The 24,379-nt window shown below is 39.6% G+C and overlaps 1 long non-coding RNA gene across 1 annotated transcript; it reads right to left on the bottom strand.

The window, feature by feature from the left end:
- Positions 1 to 578: 578 nt before the first annotated feature.
- LOC114670102 (uncharacterized) lies at positions 579 to 23,363 on the bottom strand. Its single transcript, XR_003719581.2, has 2 exons — positions 23,320 to 23,363; positions 579 to 1,226 (listed from the first exon to the last, which is right to left on the bottom strand). It is a non-coding gene; the product is annotated as an uncharacterized LOC114670102 (long non-coding RNA).
- Positions 23,364 to 24,379: the final 1,016 nt, after the last annotated feature.

Raw genomic sequence — 24,379 nt, forward strand, 5'->3', positions numbered from 1 at the left:
ATATATAGCAGAACGATTTGTAAAGTCTCGCATTTTAAGCAATTCAAATACTCCCAAATTAGGAAATATGGAAGCTAACTACATATTCCAGCATAAATGGATACTATGTGGGTTAAAAATGAGAATAACATGACTGATGTAACATGCAAATATATGAAAATAAGAAATTAGGATTGGTAAGTTTCTATTCATTTTTAAAATTTGTAAAATATATCTTGAAGAGTCATTACCCCAAATTACAAACACACACACACACACACACACACACACACACACACACACAGAGTATTTTTACTAAAGTAAGATAAAAAGAAATCTGTCTGTGGCAGGTTAGTTACTCAATCAAATGGTAATTCTGATGCTATGTAGATAGTGGTGCTGGAACAGAAGAATATCTAAAACATAGAGCACACCGTCTGATATTGTGGCCGAGGCATGACTATCTGTATATAATTAAAATTAAATGGAATCAACTTTACAGGTTTTTCAGGCCACTCTCCTTATCTGTTTACTCCCTCTTTTCTCATATATAGGTTTCCCTCAATTGCTAGACATTTGGTGTGGAATTGCCTAGGTGAATTAATTAAATTGTTTTTATTCAGAAAGAACAAAGAGTTTAATACGGATAGATGCAGTTTATTTTCTTTGAAAGTTTCATACTTGGCTGAATATTCACTTTCTGTTTGGTTCCAGGTCTTCCCCGTTTTTGGAAGACTGTGCTAGTTTGGTGAGTATTTGACAATTCAAGTTTCTTCTACATAGAAGGCATCAGAATGACATTTCCTAGGAAAATTCATGCTGCGGGCACAGGCTGTGTGACAGTGAAAAGACAATATTGGGTGCTCTGGCTCCATCCTTTCGGTCCCCTTTCAGAACATGTTTTAAATCTATTAAAGACATTTTTCTTTATCGTGAAAGTTAATTTTGACTCTCATAGATCGACAGATCAGTCATTTGTTTTGGTGATGAGCACTTTTGCAATATTTCTTGTGTAGAGCTAGCGAGAACCTGATAGTACTTCTCCTAACAGTTGAGAAGACTGAAGTGTTGAAAACAACTTGTCGAATATAAAAGCAAGAGCCCTAGATCTTCGAGAAAGCACATCTTTGCTCTTACAGTCAAGGCTGGCTCTCAGTAGGGCATATCTACCCTGCTTTCTGGCCCTGTCCATGAGCACTCTGGATCTCTGCAACAGGGCAACGTAATGAACCAGCCGTTGGTGTTACCTGAGAGTGAAGAGAGAAAGACACATAATGAACCATGAATCACAGGAGCTCGGGATGTGAACACTGAAAGGGAGGATGGCTGATTCTAATGAGCCTTGAATAAGCACCATATGACTGCTATGAAGGTAGGAGATCAGGGGTAACTGAAGATTACCCCTGATTGCTTACCCATGCAGTTTACCATTGATGTTAGGATACACTACATACCCAGACCTGAACCTCACAATCTTCTTCTATAGCATTCCAAAAAGTGCTACATGAGATGCATTCAATGAATACATTCAAAGGTGAGGCAGAATAAGGGCTGACTGGAGCAGACTTCATTAGGAAGATTTCCTGAAATAAACATGATTCATGAATTTTTTTTTTTTTTTTTTTTTTGAGGTGGAGTCCTCCTCTGTCACCCAGGCTGGAGTACAGTGGTGTGATCTTAGCTCGCTGCAACCTCTGTCTCCTGGGTTCCAGCAATTCTTGTGCCTCAGCCTCCCTAGTAGCTGGCATTACAGGCGCCTGTCACCATGCCTATTTTTTTTTTTTTTTTTTGTATTTTTAGTAGAGACGGGGTTTCACCATGTTGGCCAGGCTAGTCTTGAACTCTTGACCCCGGGTGATCTGCCTGCCTCGGCTTCCCAAAGTACTGAGATTACAGGAGTGAGCCACCAGGCCTGGCAGTGATTCATGAAATCTAACAGAACAGAAGAGGTAGAATATTTGGGGATAAAGGGAAATATGCAAGAGGAAGGGAGAGTACATTTTCTTTCTTATTTATTGAGAGTATATCATGCATCTAACCCTGGAGACGGTGTTTAGGGATCAAGAGTAACTGAGGTAAGTTGGTGAAAGGAATGGTCCTGTCGTGAAGGAGGTTTCAATCTTACGGGGTGCCTAGGCAAGTTGAAGTCAATTATAAGAGTGGGAGAATGTTCATTTGAGCAATTGTAGGGCACTAACCAGTTGATTATTGGATGTGAGTTAATAGAAAAATCTTCTAGGAGACATTGGCAACTAAGTTAAGGCTTAAAGGAAGGGAAGAGATAACCTGGGTACCAGGGGCTCTGGCTGCCATGTGGAAAAGTTTGGATGTACATTTCATCTTACATCCCCCTTACAGAGGGAAATGGGGACGCAGTGAAAGATCCTAAGCCAGGAATTGATAGGATTAAGTTTGCATCTTAAAGGCGTTACTCTGGTTACAGAAGAGACAATGGATTGGAGAGAGACAAACTGAAGGTATGGATAGTTTGAAGACTGTTGCGGTCATCTAAGCAATCAACGAGCCAAGCCATTGTCCCGATGGAGATACAGGAGTGTGTGCGAATTAATGAGATGGACAGGAGACAGAATCGCAGCAGTGCATAAGGCTTGTAAAAGAGTGAGGCAAGACTAACTCCTAGGTTTCGGGTTTTGGCCATGGGATAGATGACGCTGCGTGTCCTGAGCTGGACAACACAGGAAGAGTTGTGGGTTTCAGAACAGGAGGGGTAAGACAGGAAGAGGCAAGAAGCTTAGCTTTTCTTTTCTTTTCTTGTTTAGTTTTTCTTTTTCTTTTTTTTTTTGGAGACAGGGTCCTGCTCTGTCACCCAGGCCTGAACATGTTCACTACAGCCTTGACCTCCCCAGCTCAAGTGATCCTCCTGTCTCAGCCTCCCAAGTAGCTGGGACTACAGGTGCTTACCACCATGCCTGGCTAAATTTTGTATTTTTTGTAGAGATAGGGTTTCACCATGTTGCCCAGGCTGATCTTGAACTTCTGACCTCAAGCAGTCTGCCTGCCTTAGCCCCTTGATTTTCTTAAATTCAAGATTCTTGTGAGATATTCATGTGGAGATGTCTTACAGGAAGTTAGTAATGATGGAATGGCAAAGAGCTGAGCTTATGAGAAAGGGACGTGGATTTGAGGGTGATGAGAAGGGTCGGAAAAGACTTTGAAGAGATATGGAACCAAATGATGGATTCAGGAATGTAATTTATGCTAATGTAGAGTTCTTGGAATTATAGAGAGGAGAGGTTGATATTATCAGTGTCTGCTTATATTAATCCCTAAGAATCAGAACTTTAATGAGGCTTAAAGAAAAGTTTAGGAGAAGGCCGGGCGCGGTGGCTCAAGCCTGTAATCCCAGCACTTTGGGAGGCCGAGGCGGGCGGATCACAAGGTCAGGAGATCGAGACCACAGTGAAACCCCGTCTCTACTAAAAATACAAAAAATTAGCCGGGCGCGGTGGCGGGCGCCTGTAGTCCCAGCTACTCAGGAGACTGAGGCAGGAGAATGGCGGGAACCCGGGAGGCGGAGCTTGCAGTGAGCCGAGATCGCGCCACTGCACTCCAGCCTGGGCAACAGCGTGAGACTCCGTCTCAAAAAAAAAAAAAAAAAAAAGAAAAGTTTAGGAGGAAGCAGTGGTGCTAATTAGACTCAAAGCTACAAACTGGAACAGGAAAGACATCTCATATTGTTGCTGTCAGTAATTTTACTTAAGCCATTTGCTTCTAGATAACATCAAACTTCCACCTGTAAGGTGAGGATAGCAGCCTGACCCACAGCACCGTTTAAAATTGATCATAACATACCTTAAAATGATCACCAGTCTTGATCATTTCAGGAGTTCCTCACTGCATTTGATATGGGATTTCTAAAAATAGTGTTTCATTTGCCCAACTAGGACCATTCATATTTGTAAGGTACTTGACATTGTATAAACACCTTCAAAGACATTACATCATTGGATTCTCTCAGTAATCTAGTGAAATAGGCAAGAGAGTCATCATTATTCTTTCAATTTTACAGATGAGAAAACTGGGGCTGTAAGAGGTGAAATGACTTGTCCAAGATAAGTCACCATCTAGTAAGTGGCAGATCTGGAAATATATCTAGTTAAGGCATCTGGACTACAAATATGATTACAGTTTTTACCATTATTCCATAACAGTCCATCACTTAGTCTTTGGATTCAGATTAAATGATTTAACTAGATCAGCTGGACTATTCAGATTAGCATATGTATGAGACAATCAGCCACACGCAAGCCATTGGGTAAGGTATTGGAGAGACACAATGACAAGTACAAGACATCTTTGGGAACTGAAAATCTCCTTGAGGCACATAAAAGTGTCTGATCAATTGCAAATAGTAATAGAGACATAAAATGATAGCAATAATCCAAGACATCTTAAAATGTTGGAGATGGACCATCAGTACTCTATAGATTCAGAGAGAAAGTCATTTGCACAAACTTCGTGGAGGAAGCATGACTTGAATTTAGCCTAGGAGATAATCAGAGAGAAAAATGAAAGCAGCTAAGGCCAGGACACACAGGGCACAATGGCAATGAGAAGGGACAGTCAAGATTGCTTGACAGGGAGTAGAACCGGTTGGTTGGAACAGATGTTTTACGCAAAGATGTTATGTTGAAAATTCTGTAGAGGTAAAGTGGGCTGTTGTTAAAGAGCTTTGAAATATTAATCTAAGAGGGTTAGTAAAGTTTTTTTTTTTAACCTGCGTTGTTTTATCAGATTCTTTTTTTTTTTTTTTTTTTGAGACAGAGTCTTGCTTTGTTGCCCAGGCTGGAGTGCAGTGGCATGATCTCAGCTCACTGCAACCTCTGCCTCCCAGGCTCAAGCGATTCTCATGCCTCAGCCTCCAGAGTAGCTAGGGTTACAAGTGGGCACCACCACACTCGGCTAGTTTTTTTATTTTTCAGTAGAGATGAGGTTTCATCAGATTGGCCAGGCTGGTCTCGAAATCCTGACCTCAACCGATCTGCCCGCCTTGGCCTCCCAAAGTGCTGGGGGTTACAGGCGTAAGCCACCATGCTTTGCCAAGATTAGTTTTTAAAAAATCACATGGTTAATTCAGTGGAAGATTTCTGAAACTTCATGTACTGATTGATTCATTTGTTAAAAATTAATCTCATTTTGTTGTTCAGTTTCCTAACCACAATGAGGGAAAATCTTCCGTCCCCCTCTATTAGAAATCAACTGCATTTAAGTAATAAAAGTTAAACATAGAATTGATGTGCTATTTTCTACTAAATTGCTGAGGTTTTCAAAAAGCAACCTGCTGAGGATCTTTGGAGAATGTTTCATCTGCTAATGGAGAACCTCTCTTCTTTGGGGACTTTCCTGAGAATTTCCTTGAGGTTAGCTCTCATTGCATTCAATGGATCAAGTACTAACACATTGAAAAAGACAACTTTTTCCAACAAGGGAAAGCAAATGTCAAAAACTGACAAAAGAAGTCAGAAAATGTGGCAATTCTTTGGCTTACAGTTAGAGAAGATGATGGCATCCGACATTTTAAGCCACCTGTTTAAAGCACACACACATCCCAGTACTTAAGGAAGCTAAAGCTGAGGCTACTTTAAATCTTATCAAAACCACTATCAGAAAAAGATGACAAAAAATACTGTATGTTTACTGATAGCTCTAGTCACCATTCATGTCTGACAAATTATATAGCCAGTAGACAACTTTGGGTTATCTCCTGGAGATATCAGTGATGTTACCACATTGGCGATGGCTTAGCCTGAACAGTGAGAAGAGGCTAAAGGCTTCTGTACCGACGTCTGATTATGTAATATTCGACGTGTGCCAAAAACTTCTAATCAGGATAAATGAGTTCTGAGCAGTGAAAAGAAAAATGCATTACCTGTGCTAGCATAGATCCTGAGACGCTTATCAGGAAACACATTTCATGGTCTCAAAAGAGCTCCGTGGCTCTTCTTGGAAAGGCGAGTACTTTCCAACTAGACAAAGGTTTCACTATTACTTGGTGCAACTGAGTCAGGCACTGTTTTGAAAGTAAACTGAGTAAAAGTAACATTCATTTATACAAATTGCAAATCCTTCTGATTCCACGGAAGAGCTAATTTCCACATTCAGAACACATGTGAATTCTTTGGCAGGATACACTTCATTCTACTCCAGCATGAAGTTAAATTAAATCATCCAGAGTAACCAATCTGGGGAACTGTCTTTTTAAAACACTATTTTTTTCTTCTTCTTCTAACAGATCTGGGTCCTATAATACAGGTAATATAAAGATTTCGACTTGAACTACATAAACAATCTTTCAACCACAATGGACCAACAGTAATTCTGAGTGAAGAGATTTATTTCTTGATATATATATTTTTATTATTATTGTACTTTAAGTTCTAGGGTACATGTGCACAATGCGCAGGTTTGTTACATACGTATACATGTGCCATGTTGGTGTGCTGCACCCATTAACTCGTCATTTACATTCGGTATATCTCCTAATGCTATCCCTCCCCCTTTCCCCCACCCCACAACAGGCCCCAGTGTGTGATGTTCCCCACCCTGTGTCCAAGTGTTCTCATTGTTCAATTCCCACCTATGAGTGAGAACGTGCTGTGTTTGTTTTTTTGTCCTTGTGATAGTTTGCTGAGAATGATGGTTTCCAGCTGCATCCATGTCCCTACAGAGGACATGAACTCATCCTTTTTCATGGCTGCATAGTATTCCATGGTGTATAAGTGCCACATTTTCTTAATCCAGTCTATCTTGATGGACACTTGGGTTGGTTCCAAGTCTTTGCTATTGTGAATAGTGCCGTAATAAACATACGTGTGCATGTGTCTTTATGTGCGATTTATAATCCTTTGGGTATATACCCAGTAATGGGATGGCTGGGTCAAATGTTATTTCTAGTTCTAGATCCTTGAGGAATCGCCACACTTGGCTCTGGGATAACTTGTATGTATATTTTCATTGTAAGTGACTTTGAACCTTTGGTATCTGGCCTCTAGAGTTTTGGTGGCTGTGTCTATTTTCAGAAATTTTCTTATGCTACTAACAATAGGGTTATCTGAGATACAACTGAATCTTTTGTGCTAGCAAAAAAAAAATTTAAAATAAAAAAAAAATAAAAAACTAAAAAAAATCACATCTTGGACCAGTTCTGATCTGTGGGCTGCCAGTTTGCAACCACTGATTTAGTTCTAAGTGAGTTACTCATGGACATATAATTCGTTGGTGACAGAGGTAGATCAACAACAGAGGTTCCCCTAATTTTTAGCCTTAAATTTTCCCCATCATATCATGCTCCCAATTTTATTTTATGTATTTCTTCTCAATCAAATGGCTCTGTACCATGAAATTGTGTTTTTAGGAAAATCAAATCTATCTGTTTTCCAGGTTGATTTCTTTCAATAAAACTTGGATTTATAAAAATGCTCATTGCCTTTCTTCTATTTCATAGGAAATGTTGAAAGGGCTTCATGCTTGATTTTAAGTTAAGATAATAAAGTCACAAAAGACATAAAAACAATGTGTGAGCAAATGTCTTTGCCTGCTGTCGTCACAATTTTTATTTCAGTAATTGCCTGAAATCAATGCTTTGGTGAAGGAGAATGCAGGTGGACTAAAAATGGAAATGCGCTGCAGTAATTCCGTAGTGAATTATTCACATTGTGAATACTGTTGGTTATCCACCCAACACCTGTGCTCCTGTACTCATTAATTAAGAACCTAATTATACATTCACCCTTCCCTCTGATGACTAAGGAGCAGATGACTTCCTTCTACACTGTGGGAGCAGATCATGCTTAATCTGGGACAGTAAGTGCAGGCACTTCTCTGTTTTCTCTTATTGGCCCAGGGGTAGGTCTATAGTAGTAGACCCAACAGACTGATGGGGGCACCTACACCCAGTGCTTGAGGGAGAGCTATCTCTCTTGCTCCAGCCAGACATTAACAAGAGAGCTTTGTAGTTCTAATTGCCATGGGCAGCCACCTGATGACCATGAGGGTGACCAACCTTAAGGTGAAATTGATGCCTGTAGGGAGGTAAGACAGAAAGAAACACAGTCTTTGTTGACATGATTGTGCTGACGATCATACTGAGCCTGGAGTCCTCCTTTCACTCTCTGAATTTGCAGTTCTGTGAAATAGTAATTTCCTTGAGATTTAAGCTAGTTGGTGTTGGAGCTTTCTACCACCTGCTGCTGAAAAGGCCATTGCAGACATTCTAAAGCTGCTAGAAGAGTGTGAGGAAAGGTGTGTCCACTTGTTTTGCCTTCTCCTCTGTGTGTACAATGGAAATCTGCAGTGCAGGAGTGATCTTAACCATGTAGAAAAGCACTGGTGCGGGAGGCAGAAGCCTGGATTCCAGTTTGGGCCCCGGCATGTTTGTGTTTTCTATGATGTTGGATTAAACACTTAGCATCACTTAGCTTCTTTTTTTTCTTTTTCTCTTTAAATGGGCATAAAAATACCTGCCCCAACTACCTTATAGGGTTTCTGTAAGAATAAAATAGGATAATGTCAGTGAAACTGCTTTGAAGAGTATAGGCTCTCTGTCTCTCTCTCTCTATAATATATATATAATGTTTATTTATATATAATATATACGTATATATATAATATATACGTATATAATATATACGTATATATTATATATAAATATAAAATATAATATATAAAATATAATATATATAAAATATAATATATATTATATATAAATATAATATATATAAAATATAATATATAAAATATAAAATATCATATATTATATATAATATATAATGTATATCATATATAAAATATAATATATAATGTATATTATATATAAAATATAATATATAATGTATATTTTATATATATATTTTTTTGAGATGGAGTCTCGCTTTGTTGCCTAGGCTGGAGCACAGTGGCGTGATCTCGGCTCACTGCAAGCTTTGACTCCCGGGTTCACGCCCTTCTCCTGACTCAGCCTCCCAAGTAGCTGGGACTACAGGTGCCCACCACCAGGCCCAGCTAATTTTTTTTACTTTTTTAGTAGAGACGGGATTTCACCGTGTTAGCCAGGATGGTCTTGATCTTCTGAACTCATGATCCGCTCGCCTTGGCCTCCCAAAGTCCTGGGATTAGAGGCATGAGCCACTGTGCCCAGCCTCAATATAGATATTTTGAGTGTTAATCACCCACTCCTATGAGACAGGCTCTTTAAATATGTTTCTGATGAAATCATCACAACAAATCTTGCAGGTGAGTGGTGGTATCCCCAGTATACAAGTGGGAGAAACTGAGCCTCAAAAAGCCTAAATACTTTGCCCATGGCCACCCAGATGGCAACCAATAGAAAGAGCATTCCAATCTGGGTCTATCTGACTCCAAACCTGTACTTCACCCACCATGCATCCTATGTAGTGTGATGAGCTGTGGTTGGAAAGGCCTGTCAAAATCCTAGATGCAATTAAAATGGGCACCGGGAATTGCTATTACACCTTGAACACCTCCTCTCTCCCGGCTCTGTGCTTGACCTCCCCAGTCTCATTTGCTCCCCTCAACAGCCTTGGGAGGTAAGGCATTACTATCCACATCTTATAAATGAGAAAACGATGTGCAAAGTTCAAATATCTTGCCCAAAGTTGCATAGTAGGCAAGTGATTGAGACAGGATTCAGACCTTTATCTAGGTCTCCCAAAGTCTTAATTGAACCCATTACCTCCTAGGTTGGAAAAGAAGCAGGTGATGTGGGGGCCAAGGAAAGAGATCACTATTATTGAGGTGTAACCGTGAGTGTGGCTGGGGTTTGAAGTCAAATGTACATAGGACAGCCCTGCTGTAATCAGTGCTGGCTACCTGGGTTGTTACTCTCTAATAACACCAATAGGTAGTACACAGTTGTTACTCTCTAATGGCACTAATAGATAGTAAATAGATGTAATGGCACTAATAGTAAATAGATAGTAAATAATAGATAGTAAACTCTAATGGTAAACTCACGCTTACCATTGAGGTGTAAGCATGAATGTGGCTGGAGTTTGAAGTGAGACGTACACACAACAGCAGTGCTGTATCAGTGCTGGCTCCCTGGGTTGTTACTCTGTAATCCCGTGTCAGCTTTCCTACTGGGACAGAACTGTTTTGCACAGCCCTACCCCAGTCGGTGTGGCGCAGGGAGGCCCCACCAGGAGAGACCAGAGAGGGCCAGCAAGTCTGGGAGAGACCTGAACAACAACCAGGGACATTTTTCCCATGAGAAAAGCAACCAGAAACTGATAATCCCCGAGCCTATCACATGCTAATAATTTTTGATACAAATAGTTTTCAAATTGATCACTGCCTTAAGCAATACACTAAATGTAATTCAAAAGTTTTTAGTGACTTGGCATCCTGGTTGTGCACAGGTACCTTATTCTGTGATAGCAATTGTTTAGTCTGTCTTTCCCTAATGCCGGACAACTTGCAATCACTCTGGCTCCCAACGCATTTTTTCTTCCAGCATTCTTTCTCCTTCCTAATTTGGGCATCTGATTTGCTGTAGTCTGAGAAATCGAGTAAATGCAGTTGTTAGAATTGCATGTAAAATAGGAATCAATGAAGCCTGTGCAACTAGCAGTGTGGTGGATGAGATTTGGTAAATAAAATCTGATGAGGGCTCTGTGGCTGCAGGGATTTTGGGAGGTTGGGTAATCAGTTGCATTCCATATGATAGGGTTTTCCTGAAGACTGACCAAAAGAATTCATGAGTTCACTTGGTCCGACCCTCTCATGCAGTATATGAGAAACTATGACTCAGCTAATAACAATGGCCAATATTTATTGAGTACTTATGATGGTCGAAGCAATACTGTACACGCATGATCTCATTCACTCCCCCCTCCCTGCCATCACAGCTCTGTGGACTAGAGATTGCTACGCTCATTTCACAGATGAGAAAACAGAGGCACAAGAAGGTTAACTAACTTGCCCAAAGTTACACGGTTCATAAGTAGTTGAGAGAGAGCTCAAATCCACACAGCCTGGTTGAGCAGGGCCATTGTAACCACTGTGGGCAACTGGAAGTGACTTGCCTGAGGCCAATCAGGAAATCAGAAATCAGTGAAGTGTAAAGATGAGAATTCAGGCCAGACGAGATTATCAGCCTAGGAGTTGTAAACTGTGCCTTGATGTCTAAATCCGGTGTCACTACACACACACAAACACACACACACACATATGCACACAAACACACACACACAATACACAATCATGCTGGTTTACAAACTTCCCAAAGTTATCTGTCAAATCACCTAATATCCCCCCTCACTCTCTCTTTATACCACGTTATAGTGCTTTTTACTACAGGTGAGTAAAGGATTAGATGGGATTTTGGCTGTTTGGAATTCTGCTCTTTGCAAAATGACCAATGAAAATTTGAGAAAGAAAATACCAGGAGAAATCATCCTGAGGATTAGCTTCATAATGAGAAGCCAAAATCAGTGTGTAAAAGTTTTGATTAGGTGAGTAAATTTAAACATTTTTAAGAGGATATTTCTAATGAAACATTTATCAGCAGTCAATTACGACTTTCCAGTCTTTTCCAAAGCCTTGTGATTGAAGACCCCTCAAATTACTACCTTATTTTTTTTAATCAAATTTTAAAAAGTAAAGGCAGGATTTGCATCAGGACTTCTCCCTCTTCTGAGGTTGTCTCAGCAGGGGTTGTCTTAAGTGTCTGCTTTACTGTGTCAACCCTATACACTTACTCCTCAGAGATAAAGTAGATGGTATAGCCTGCAGTTCTGAACAGACACCTCACCAAAGATCTACAGATGGCAAATAAGCATATAAAAGGCGGCCCATGTCATCTGTCCTCAGGGAATGCAAATTAAAACAACCATGATAAACCACTACACACCTGTTAGAGATGCTAAAACCCAGAACCCTGAGGCCTCATTCACTGCGTATGGAAATGTAAAGTGGTCCATTCGCAGCCACTTAGGAAGACGGTTGGGTGGTTTCTTACAAATCTACACACACTCTTAAATTTTTTTTTTTTTTTTTTTTTTTTTTTTTTTTTTTTTTTTAAGAGATGAGGTCTTGCTTTGTTGCCCAGGCTGGTCTCAAACTCCCGGGCTCAAGCGATCCTCCCACCTCAGCCTCCTAAAGCGCTGGGATTATAGGAATGAGCCACTATGACTGGCTAAAACCAAATATATCCTTACCATGGATCCAGCACTCATGCACCTTGGTATTTGTCCAAAGGAGTTGAAAAATTAAGTCCACACAAAAACCTGCACACAGATGTTTACAGAAGTTTTATTCATAATTGCCAAAACTTGGAAGCAATCAAGATACCCTTCAGTAGATGAATGGGTAAGTCAATAGTGATCCATCCATACAACAGGATATCATTCAGCGCTAACAAGAAATAAGCTATCAAGCCACCAAAAGACACTGAAAAACCTTAAGTGCATATTACTAAGTGAAAGAAATGCATCTGAAAAGGTTGCACTCTATGTGACATTTTGGGAAAGGCAAAACTATGGAGACAGTCAAAAGATCAGTGGTTGCCAGGGGTTGGGGGAGGAAGGGAGGAACAGGTGGAGCACAGGGGACTTTCAGGTAGTGAAACTATTCTGTATGATACTACAGTGATGGACACGTGCCGTTGCACATTTGCCCAAACCTACAGAATGTATAACACGAAGAGAGAGCCCTCATGTGCACTGTGGACTCTGGATGATGACGGTATGTCAGTGTCAGTTCATCCATGTAACAAACAGACCACTCTAGTGGTAGATATTGTTAACTGGGGAGACTGCGGGTGTAAGGGATCAGGGAGCATATGGGAAATCTCTGTGTCCCCTGTTTGTTGTGACCCCAAAACTGCTCTGAGTAAGGTCTATTTCAAAAAAAAAATTTCCTCAGAAGCTTTTATGAATAGCTCAGAAGATCTCTACTGCACAGGATAATTATTGCTGTTGATAAAAATTTCATTTAAGTTTGCAACTCTGCAAGGTTTCATTTTGGCAAATCAACATTTTGCATCAGTAATGCGTATTTCTTTAGACTTCATTTACTGGTGTTACAATTTTGCAAAGATTTCCAGTAGAGCATTTATTTGATCACATACGCATACATACATATATGCGTGTGTCCACATGTATGAATGCATGTGTCTGAATTTGTACATGTCTTTACAAACACATACATACATGTGTGCCCACTGTATTAGATCTCTGATGGTCACTGACTATTTACATGCAAATTTTGTCTGTCTCGGTTGTGGTCAATGGTAGTAGCAAACAGAAATCAGGATGTGTGAATTAGGTTATGTGTAACCATTTGCCATTTGCACTGTAATTAATTTTATATTCCATGTATCAACAGTATGTAAAACACCCTCTCTCATTGTCCCTGGAATCTAGGGCTTTGCTCTGTGACTCCTGGCGGTGGGACTTCAAATCTGTTAACAAACCAGAACAGGAAGTCCTGGCCAGAGCAATGGGGCAGATACTTGGGTACAGCAGCACTTAGACCAGTCCAGGCCACTTCCTGTGCAAGCCTGGGAACCGCATTCCATCACGTGCTTTGTCTACCTGCTCTCCTTCTCTGAAGTTAGGAGAGAGAGAGAGAGAGAGAGAGAGAGAGAGAATCAGCCTGCAGGAGAGGAATCCTCTGTAGACACATGCTCGGATGGTTCCCAACCTTCAGGAGTTCAGTGGCTGATTCATGCATGTATTTGGAGGTGCCTTATCTAATTATAACTACATGGCTGTAACTGTCTTCTTTCAGCCAGTGTGCCTATCCAAGTTTCCATCTCTGTATCTGCTCTAACAGATCTTTCTAAAATAACTTTCACCATCACATGCAAATGTTCACTTTGAAACCTGATAATTAAGTCCACGGAGCACTAGCTGATGTATTCGCTATTTTCCAACTGGAGTTCTGTTCAAGATATCATTTCATAGCATTGCGGTTTGTTTTGATGGGAGAGTGGGAACATTTATTTGCTTTGTGAAGTGAGAGGAGGCACCTAAATGCAAGATACATCTGATAGTGGGGAACACGGGGGGAAGCGCTCCAATAACAGTTATAAATAGTAGTTGCTATTTATCGATCATCTACCATACATCGAACTCTATGCGGGGGGCTTTGCATACATTATCGTAATCATCCCAAAGACTGTATAAGGAAGGTTGTGTTGTTTCCACTATATGGATGAGGAAACCAGGACTCAATCCTTCTTGGCTATGAAACTTATTTTTTGTTTTCTTTTTTTTTGAGACAGAGTCTCACTCTGTTGCCTAGGCTGGATTGCAGTGGCGTGATCTTGGCTCACTGCAACCTCTGCCTCCCAGGTTCAAGCCATTCTCCCCACTCAGCCTCCTGAGTAGCTGGGATTGCAGGTGCGCTCCAGCACTCCTGGCCAGTTTTTGTATTTTTGGCAGAGATGGGGTTTCACCATGTTGGCCAGGCTGGTCTCGAACTCCTGACCTCAGATCACCCGCCTGCCTCGGCCTCCCAATGTGCTGGGATTACAGGCGTGAGCCACCGCGCCTGGCCCATATTTTTTTCAAAGGAGGCTTTAGACATAGAAAATTTGATACATGGATTCAGATTCTCAGAGTTTAATGTGGATTTTGGAAAATCATTCCTCGAGTCTGTTTTTCCCACAACTCTTTTGTATTTAGAATTTCTATTGGATCCGATTTTACAAATGTGCTGAATGCACCAAAATTTTACTAAACAATGTACCTTTATTGTTTTCAGTGGAGCATGGGATTAAGAGTGTGGATCTCTAGAATCCAACTTCCTGGCTTTCAATTCTGACCATGCCACTTCTCTGCTCTGTGAACTGGGACACAGCAACTAATTTCTCTGTGCTTTCATGGTCTGGTCTATAAAATGGGAAATTATGGCTAGCACCCTCCTCAATGAACTGTGATGAGGGTGAAACGAGTCCACGTGAGCCACGTTCTCAGAACTGCATTTGGTATATGGTAAGCAACATGTTAAGTAGGTTATTTTTACTTTAATTCACAGGCTTGGTTCCCCAGTTCCTTCCAAGCTACTGGAATGTCCCTCTTCCAAATGTAAATGTGAACAAGGGAAAATACATTCTTTAATACATGCCTTGTTGCATTTTGAATGTTCAGTTGCCATTGAGAACATATCCCTTCGTTATAAAAGGAAGTACTAAAGAAAAAGAGCCTGTGGTCCTAAAGGGCCCCCCAATCTCAGACAGCTGATTAGCTGGATTATCTCGTCAAGGTTGTGAGAGGAGTGGAAACAACAGGAGCTTCCAGGGCCATTTCATTGCTTTTGTTAAATACGATGAAAATTGACCAACTAGTAGCCCATGGCAATAGGTTAGTCAAACTGAGACTTGACTAAGAGGCTGATCATAATAATGTAAGGAGAAAAATGAGCAAGACATTTGAATGGCAAGGTTGTGTGGGTGGCAGGCTTGTTGTTGAGGTAACTGATGTTATAACTTTATTGCAAGCTTATTTCAGTCAAGTGAAATATCTCCATGACAAGCCAAGACAGAGCTCTGCAACAATAGACGCTTACTGTTCTGTTCGTTCATTCTTTCTCTTTCATTCTTTCTCTCCCCTTCCTTCCTTCCTTCCTTCCTTCCCTCCTTCCTTCCTTCCCTCCTTCCCTCCTTCCCTTTCTTTCTTTCTCTTTCTTTCTTTCTTTCTTTCTTTCTTTCTTTCTTTCTTTCTTTCTTTCTTTCTTTCTTTCTTTCTTTCTTTCTCTCTTTCCTTCTTTCTTTCTCTCTCTCTCTTTCTTTTCTTTTTCTCCTTCCTTCTCTTTTTCCTTCCTTCCTTCCTCTCTTTATCTCTCTTTCCATTTCTCCCTCTTCTCTCCCTTCTTACCTCCCCCTTCTTCCCATTCCTTCCTCCTTCACTTCTTCATTTCCTCCACTCCTCTTTTGAATTTTGGATAATCAGCTCTTCTATTTTCTTAAAATAAATAGCCATCGAAACAACTTTGGTAACACAGGCATTATAGGCAGCGACAAATGTGTAGGTGTTCATCTGCCACAAAGGTTAAAGAGCTTTAACTTTTCAATTGTCAGCTTTAACCCGATAATTCCTGTCAGCCCTGAATTGTGAAAAATGTATGGTAGATAAATTGTCTAAATGCATTAAATCAATGTAAGTAACACGTAGAGAATAGTGGAGAAAGTTTGGGCTAAAATGGCTGCACATAACAAAGAAACATTAAAAAAATGACAAGTTGAATGTAGTCTCCACTTCTTCATTAACTTTGTTTTGATGAATCTGTGCCGACTTGTTAGAATTACCATTGCTGTAATATTGGAATGGTAGAGTAAGAAAAACAGAGTGTAATTATTCAGTGCGCTCAGAGACTCCTGAGACATCCCGCTTCGTTTCTTTCTCTAGAAGTCAGCAAATTCAGCATCGAACATTCTGACAGGGAAGAAATAAATCAAACCAAACAAAATTTAAAAACCTAACACAAGAAAATATCTTTTAATGTTTGTTTCTGTTGCCCTTTCCTCTATGATGATCTCACCTCTCAGGTTTTCCTCGGTTAGAAAGTATTTTAAATGAATTAAGGAGAGTCACAAACGAGATGTCAGAGCAAATTCTTACATCAGAAGTAATTATTTACCCACCTCCAAACTCCCTCAGATGTTGAACTGTTCAAAATCTGATTTATTTCTATCCTAGTCATCTTAGGAACTTGCGATCTTACTTTCTGAGCAATCACACAGGATGCATTTATTGCTTTAGTTATTACTTAAGACACATAACCCTCGCATGTCAGGGTTTTTTTTTTTTTTTTGCTTTTGGGGCAAAGACTTTCTCAGGTGTAAATCTTATTTACTTGTGAGATGAGCAGTCTGGACTGTATCTTATGCTGATGTTTCTCCTTGCAACAGTCTCCTACATATCATAACAGGCTTCTCAATAGGTCTCTGTACGCCTTGACCTCTTTCTCACGTGAGTCTGTGCCCAGCAACATCAGGACAGCTTCCCATTGGCAGGGGCTGAGTGGTTGCCAGTAACTATACTTTTTTTCTGTCAACAAAAGGAGGAGGCAGTGCCGGCCCCGTTTGGGATTCAGCCCTCCTCTTGTGCTAATAATGTGATGTGTCATAAACTGGGCTATTCACACATTCACACAAGGAGCAACCCTAGGTTTGTTTTTCTTGGGAACCCAGGAGAAGTGGCACTCTTGTCTGTAAATTCTCACCGAGTTACACATGACCTTGTTCACACCAGGACATGGTAGGGCTGAGGCTAGAAAGATGAGAAGAGAAGAAGAAGATTCTTGGATTGTGGTCTGGTCTCTCTTCCCTCTCTCCCACAGCCAAATCCCGGCAAAGGAGAAAGAGGCAGGCATAGCTCGAGGGTGAACATTTATGTTCACAATGAATGAGGCTCTCGGGAGGTCTAAAAATATAACCCTCTGTCTAGAGAGAGGGGGAAACATTAGAGCGGCAGCTATGTCTTCTTTTATTCCCCGTTTGGAAACAGAGTTCAATCAATGCAATTGACTTCAACCCATGAATATCATATGTACATTTTTCCAGGCTCTTAATTTTAAAGCCAGTGTTTGGAAATGCTCAGTGATGACATACAGGTGACATAGAAGCCAACGGCCAAGGTTGAATTTATCCCCGAGTTTTCAGGTCACCTGCTCACCGTTCCAAGTATCTGATTCCAAAGCAAATAGATCTGATTCCAAAGTGAAATATCGTATAGCTCTTAGGATCTCCTTTGGGGCATTTAAGCTAAGTCAAAGGACAAGAAATGATCTACTGCACAGGCTACCACTGCAGTCAAAGTCACTAAAATTTCCAGAGATGAAATTTTTATTTCATTTCTTTTGCATTAAATCATTCATAATGGGCCGGGCGCGGTGGTTCACGCCTGTAGTCCCAGCACTTTGGGAGGCCGAGGCAGGCGGATCACGAGGTCCCGAGATCGAGACCATCCTGGCTAAAGTGGTGAAACCCCATCTCTACTAAAAATTCAAAAAATTAGCCAGGTGTGGTGGTGGGCACCTGTAGTCCCAGCTATTCTGAGGCAGGAGGATAACGCGAACCCAGGAGGCTGAGCTTGCAGTGAGCAGAGATCGCGCCACTGTACTCCAACCTGGGCGACAGAGTGAGACAACATCTCAAAAAAAAAAAAAAATCATTCATAATGGCTTTTCCCTTGTGAAGTTTTATGAAAACGACAACTATTTATTCGGATATGCAGATAAGACTCTAGTAATTTCTATTCTCTGCATAATCGTTCCTAGGTCTTTCTGTGATACCGATCAGCTTCATTCATCTGAAAATACCTGACAGCTGCTGTGACCAGAGTCAGCTCCCTGGGCCTCGGTTTCTCCATTTGGAAGAAGGTGATGTGAAACTATTGATTTATTAAATATTACTATCTTTTTTATTCATAAAAACAGAGAATTACTATGAGGAGTGCTAGTAACAATGTATTCAGAAGACTTCCCTGGGCAAAATATCTAGAATATTAATTCCATATTGAGAGAAAAATCTATTCATGTACACCCCACTACTTCCACTTTATGCCTATTTGGTAGAGATGGGGAATGAGAAGCTACATTTGACTTATGAGACCTATTAGTTTAGAGAAACTTGTATTACGTGAAATTTTTATGAACCGACCTCCTCCTTGTACTGATGCTGTTTTTTAAACTTGTTTATTATGGAAACTAGTGGATAGAAGGCCTGGATGATTTCATGTTCTCTATAATAAATCAGAGTTATTAATCACCATGGTGTGTGGTGTAGCTGGTTGCAGTTTTCTCAATCAAAGAGTGAAACAAAGTAATTTTTATATGCTATTTTTAGGCATTTTTGGCTCTATAATGAATATTATTTTCAATATAAAACAGTAATTCAGAAAACAAAGCACTGTATTTTTGTGACTCTGGGCTATTTCATCTCCCTCAAAGCAACCTATGTTATAAGCTCTTATCTTTAGAAGTTGCATTCTTGCAAGGCTATTCTACAAGAATGCACACTTTGCTTAGACTCAAATCCATATGACATATTCAATTCATTATGTTGGGATTGATACTAAAAAATGTCAAATAGTTATTGGATAATTACATATCATTAGAAGATAATGTTTTTCCTTTAGCTTAACATTATTTAACAATTTTTTGACTGCTATGTTTGAAGTTCTTGAGTTACAATTTTTAACCTAGATACTCCTCTAAAGCTTTTGAGATGGCTTTTAAAAATGTTTGTGAACCAGGTACGGTGGCTCACACCTGTAATCCCAGCACTTTGGGAGGCTGAGGCAGGTGGATCATTTGAGGTCAGGAGTTTGAGAGCAGCCTGGCCAACATGGTGAAATCTTGTGTCTACTAAAAATACAAAAATTAACCGGGCCTGGTGGCACACACCTGTAGTCCCTGCTACTCGGGAGACTGACCCAGGAGAATCACTTGAACCCAGGAGGTATAGGTTGTAGTGAGCCGAGATCGCACCATTACACTCCAGCCTTGGTGACAGAGCAAGACTCTGTCACACAAAAAAAGAGAGTTTGTACAGTCCTTGAGTGTTTAAATGGAACACCAACTGCTGGTTATTGTGCTCATCTATATCTACATAACAGAGCTCAGAAAGTCTCTAAGGAGAAAGAACACCATGTTTCTTGGAGCTATGCAATGAAGACTCTTTTCTCTATTCTTCTTGGGTATTTTGTGTTGTCAGCATTGAATTTGTTTCAGTTAAGTGGGGAGTCACAAACTTCAGCTGGATTTCCCAAACTTGTTTGATCCTCACCTGGGGTGTCTTTAAAAAATGGAGTGCTTAACAAAGGCCTACGTTCAGAATTTTCATTCGAGAATTTGTTCTTTAGGTCTAAGGCAGTACACAGGAGATAGTTAGGATCAAGCAGATTTGCAAATAGTGTCATTGAGGAAAGCCCAGGATCAGCTAATTCTGCATGATGATCTCATTTCCAAGAATGTACAAATCAACTGAGTTGGGCAAAAATAATGTTTAAAATAAAGAATGAAACACCCTACACAAATGCCATAACATTGGAAGAAAATTCATCTTTCCTTTTGGTCCTTGCAGAACTGTGTGTTTTTAGGAGCATATTGTCAATCTGCAGTATTAGGAACTATAAGACCGTGCAACGCTGATTCTCCTTACAGTTGCTATTGACGAAACAATTCCAGACTGGTTGTTAAAATGACCAAATTCGCGCTTTCACTTGCCTCATGGTCCAGGTGCTTGGCAGAAATAGACCCAATGACCATTTTTAATTTCAGTTGCTAGTACTCCTACTTCGTTTATTATTGATAATATAGACACTCTCTGGGAGTGTTTTCAGAATTTTCAATCACTTGTAAAATTCTGGATTATGGTGGCTACGGGTGAAAATGGCTATATCTACATAGGTGACTTAGTGAATATGGAACTGTTGTTCTCAACGCTCCAGCCCTTCATTAGGAAATCATGGACAAGCTTGTTTTTCTTGCCTGGGTTTACCACAGCCAAGCTCACGTGGCTGGAGACGAAACTGCCTTCTTTAAAGCACACCAAAAATGTTTACTGTATGTCTTCTCCTCAATTTTCACAATTTTATTGGTCTTTAATAAGCATTTTCTCAAGAGCTTGGCAGTTTCCAAACGTTTTAAAATCTTTTTTTACTAGCGGCTTCCACGACACACCTGTGGAGTGGGTCTGTGCTCTCAATCATGTTTTTATGGGACGTGTATGAGCAGAAACGCAAAGAGGAGAGACAGAATCCCACTTTTAAGCTCAGTGCCTTACTTTAACCCACAGGGAGAAAAGGAGGACTTGCCTGCTCCTTCATGTTTGATGTGCTATGAGCAGCTTCAGTGATGTGGTTTCAACAGGCAGGTGCTTTCATTTCATTCTGTTTCTATTGAAAAACCTCCTCAGAAATGCAATTTATGGAAAATTTGGGAAAGTCGATTCTACAACTCATAAGGATGAATGTATTGCTTAAAAGCTAAGCTAAACAACACCAAACTTTAAAAAACTACCATGTAATTCTGGTTGTAGGGAATAAATCCCACAATATGATTTTTTAGTATGGATAGGTGACAAATTAACATAATGATATAATGACTTGTGTACATCTATTCTTTACACGAAAGGTGTTTAATTTACTGAAATACAAGCTTGTGATTAAGATCTAAGAATTTTCTTTAATAACTTTCTGATTCTTCAGCCCCCTTCCTAGAAGCAATCCTTTACGTTTGGCCTATTTAAGCTCTCACAAAAACTATTCATCACAATTCTATGTGAGTTCTGAATATTTCTTTATTTAACCATCTCCAACTTAAAATTTTCTTTAGTCACAATTGCATCACTTATTGGGCATTTGAAAACTTGAGTTTAAAGACCTAATAACCCCTTCATTCCCCTCTTTCTTTTACAACACTTCAGATACATAGTTGTTAGGAAGCGGAGTTATTAACTCTAAATTAGTTTTTTAAAAAAACCTAAATAAGTAGCTCTTCTAGTAAAATTTATAAGTTTGTAGAAGGCACAGAGAGTCTGTCTTCTCCAATAAATATTTGAATTAAGTGATAGTAGTTTTTTGCTCATTAAAAAATGTTTTCAATAAGAAGCAATGTTTTGATAAATGGAGGAAAAAATTCAAATTACATAAAGCTTTGTAAAATTGTTTTCATTATCATATACATTTATTTTTAGAAGTCTGACTTTGTTATAGAATTATGTTATTTTTGTGATGTTAAAAGTTGAATTTATTTCTGCCTTAGTTAAACTAAATTTAAAACTGCTTTTCATTATTTGCTTTTTATGTAGAAGGTTAGAAAACAAATAGTCCAGCAAATGAGAGTTCAATGTCAATAAAAAATCTCCAATATGTATAACTAATAACTATTGAAAATATTTTTATTGTTAATAACTTGTTAATTGAGAAAATCAATTTTATTTATCAGAGCAAAAATAAAAATTCATATTTAGAAAAATTTCATTTCTCTTTTCCTATTCATCTAGTCCATAGATCAAAAGCAATCAAAACATGTATTTTGGGGAAATATACAATTATGTATATGAATTTTGCTTTTATATAAAGGTAAAATGTAGGACAAAATAGGTTAAAGGAATTTTTGAATTTTTAAATGCAACTACACGTATTATTAATATGTATTAGTGTATCTTACTTTGTGTCAATAATATTTTTACTTACTTCACACATCATGAAGATTTTATATTTATCTCAAATAATGAATTTCAGAATGATGCAATAAAAGCTGACCTACATTTTAGAAATTATTTTACTGAATAACTTTTGATGGTGATATTGCAAGATAAGATAATTCCAGAGAAACACCAATAAACTAAACTTTCTTAAGAGGAAGTTGGTGAGGCTTTAATAAATTAAATAGAGGCAAATTCATTCCACTATAACTTCTAGAACAAGTACACTGCACTGAGATTAATTGTTCTTTTTTGTCTGCCTCTCTTTTAATTAATTTTAATTATCATCATCATCATTCAAAATTTGACATTCCTAATACATTGTCTTTTCACAGAACTTTCCTTGTACATCAAAGGATGGGTTGAGGGTGCCGTCGACCAATTCTATTCCTCCGATCTCTTCAAACGCAGAGTCACCCAGGCTCTGACAGTTTTGACACATGCATAAGGACTGGCTACTTTGCATTTTTTTTAATATGGCAGAAAATTCGAACTAATATTTTGACAATAAACACTGAAATGAGGGGCAATATTTCTTTAGATTTCATTGAATGGAAAAAGAATGAGAAAAAGGAAAATGGAAGTAATCTTCGACCTTGTAGAAAATGGGTGAGTTCCCTGGAACTAGGATCGGCTTTTACAACATCCTCCTCAGCCCTTCCTTGTACAGTGTAGGATTTTGGCTTTAAGGTAGAGATTTCTGTCAATATCATAGGATCGAATCATTCAATGCATCATTCAAGAATGACAACAATAAAGATATAATTAGCCGTCATTGTAGTCAAGTTTACTACATTTCCCAGTAGGAAGCACATCTGTGTTTTTAGTCCCTGTGAAACTGAGGTCCAGTCTATAAGGGTGGATTGCACACAGATCTTCCAGATGAGTGATTATTTTCTAGGGCAAAGGGATGGATCTTGCAGAGTTAGTTTTCCTGCAGTAATAAGCCTGATGGGATAAATCCAAACGCGCTAACCCTGTATCTAAGGAACCCGGAATGGTGAGTGTAACTGAGACCCATCTGGTAGCCGTGATTCAACACACACCTTAGCGGCACTACCCCAAAAAGAAACACGTTGAACCCTTCCAAAAACTCATTCTCAAGGCATGCACATGCAAACAAAGAGAACCCCAACACTCACAGTTCATTTGAATTCACAAGGGGAAATTTTCGGGATGATGGTTGCTTTGACGTTGTCTTACTGTTGCAGAAGGAAGTCAAACCTGTTTTTAATTGCAAAACCAAATGGTTTATGCATGGGCTCTGCATGCTTGTGTGAACATGTTGCTTTTATAACCCCCTCCCCGCTCCACGAACACGAGACTAGGCTTGCCAGCATTGTGTTTGAGCGTGGTCACATTTAAAATGAAGAGCCTTGCAGGGGTTTTTGAAGGTGAGTGGGTTGGGGGGGGGATGTCAATCTGTCAGAGATGTCACCATAAGTGGATCTATCTGCCTATGTGTTACCACTTGCTAATTATGGATTTGGGTGATAATTGTCATACGCTTTGCCACAAAATGTGCAGTAAGATGCATTTTCTGGGGGTAGAGGGTGATGTGCGGAGAGGGCCGAAGCTAGGCTCTAAGGGCTTGTAATCTACAGATTGAAAGGCTGTGCTGGAGGATTGCCTTACTGTTTAATGTTCCAATGAATACACATATTGTTGTGTGTGTCGGGTTGCTTTAGGCAACATTGCTGGCATTCCATTTTAGGAACGATGTGTGTATGCAGAACCGAGTCTGCAGAGAACTTTCTCTTCATATGGCCATAAAGGGCCTTCAGGAATACTGTCTCCTTATGAGTACTGTCCTGGAGAGGACTAAGAAAGAAGATCAAATAAATGGTTGATGAAATAAGGAGCTTCCTCGTGTTTGTAAGTAGCAGGCCAATCACATCAAAGCTCAGTCTTGGAAAAACTTTGAGATGGGTCTTAAATATTTGTTGTTCCAAAGATTACTTACAGATAAGGAAGAGAAAAGCCAGAGAAAAAGGCCGGTGATGTATGAAGGAAATCTATGCTTTTTGCAAAGCATCTACAATAAAAGGCATAACCTAAATATAGTTTCTGCTTCTGCGTTCAGTCCTTGAAGCTATTGCCACCACCAGCCACTGGTTGATTCATGAACTGTCATTATCACTTCATCTCTACTCAATCTCTGATCACTCTTCCCTCATCTGTTCTCATCTGCATATGTATGCG

The sequence above is a fragment of the Macaca mulatta genome, chromosome 9, assembly GCF_049350105.2.
Source record: "Macaca mulatta isolate MMU2019108-1 chromosome 9, T2T-MMU8v2.0, whole genome shotgun sequence".
NCBI lineage: Eukaryota > Metazoa > Chordata > Mammalia > Primates > Cercopithecidae > Macaca > Macaca mulatta.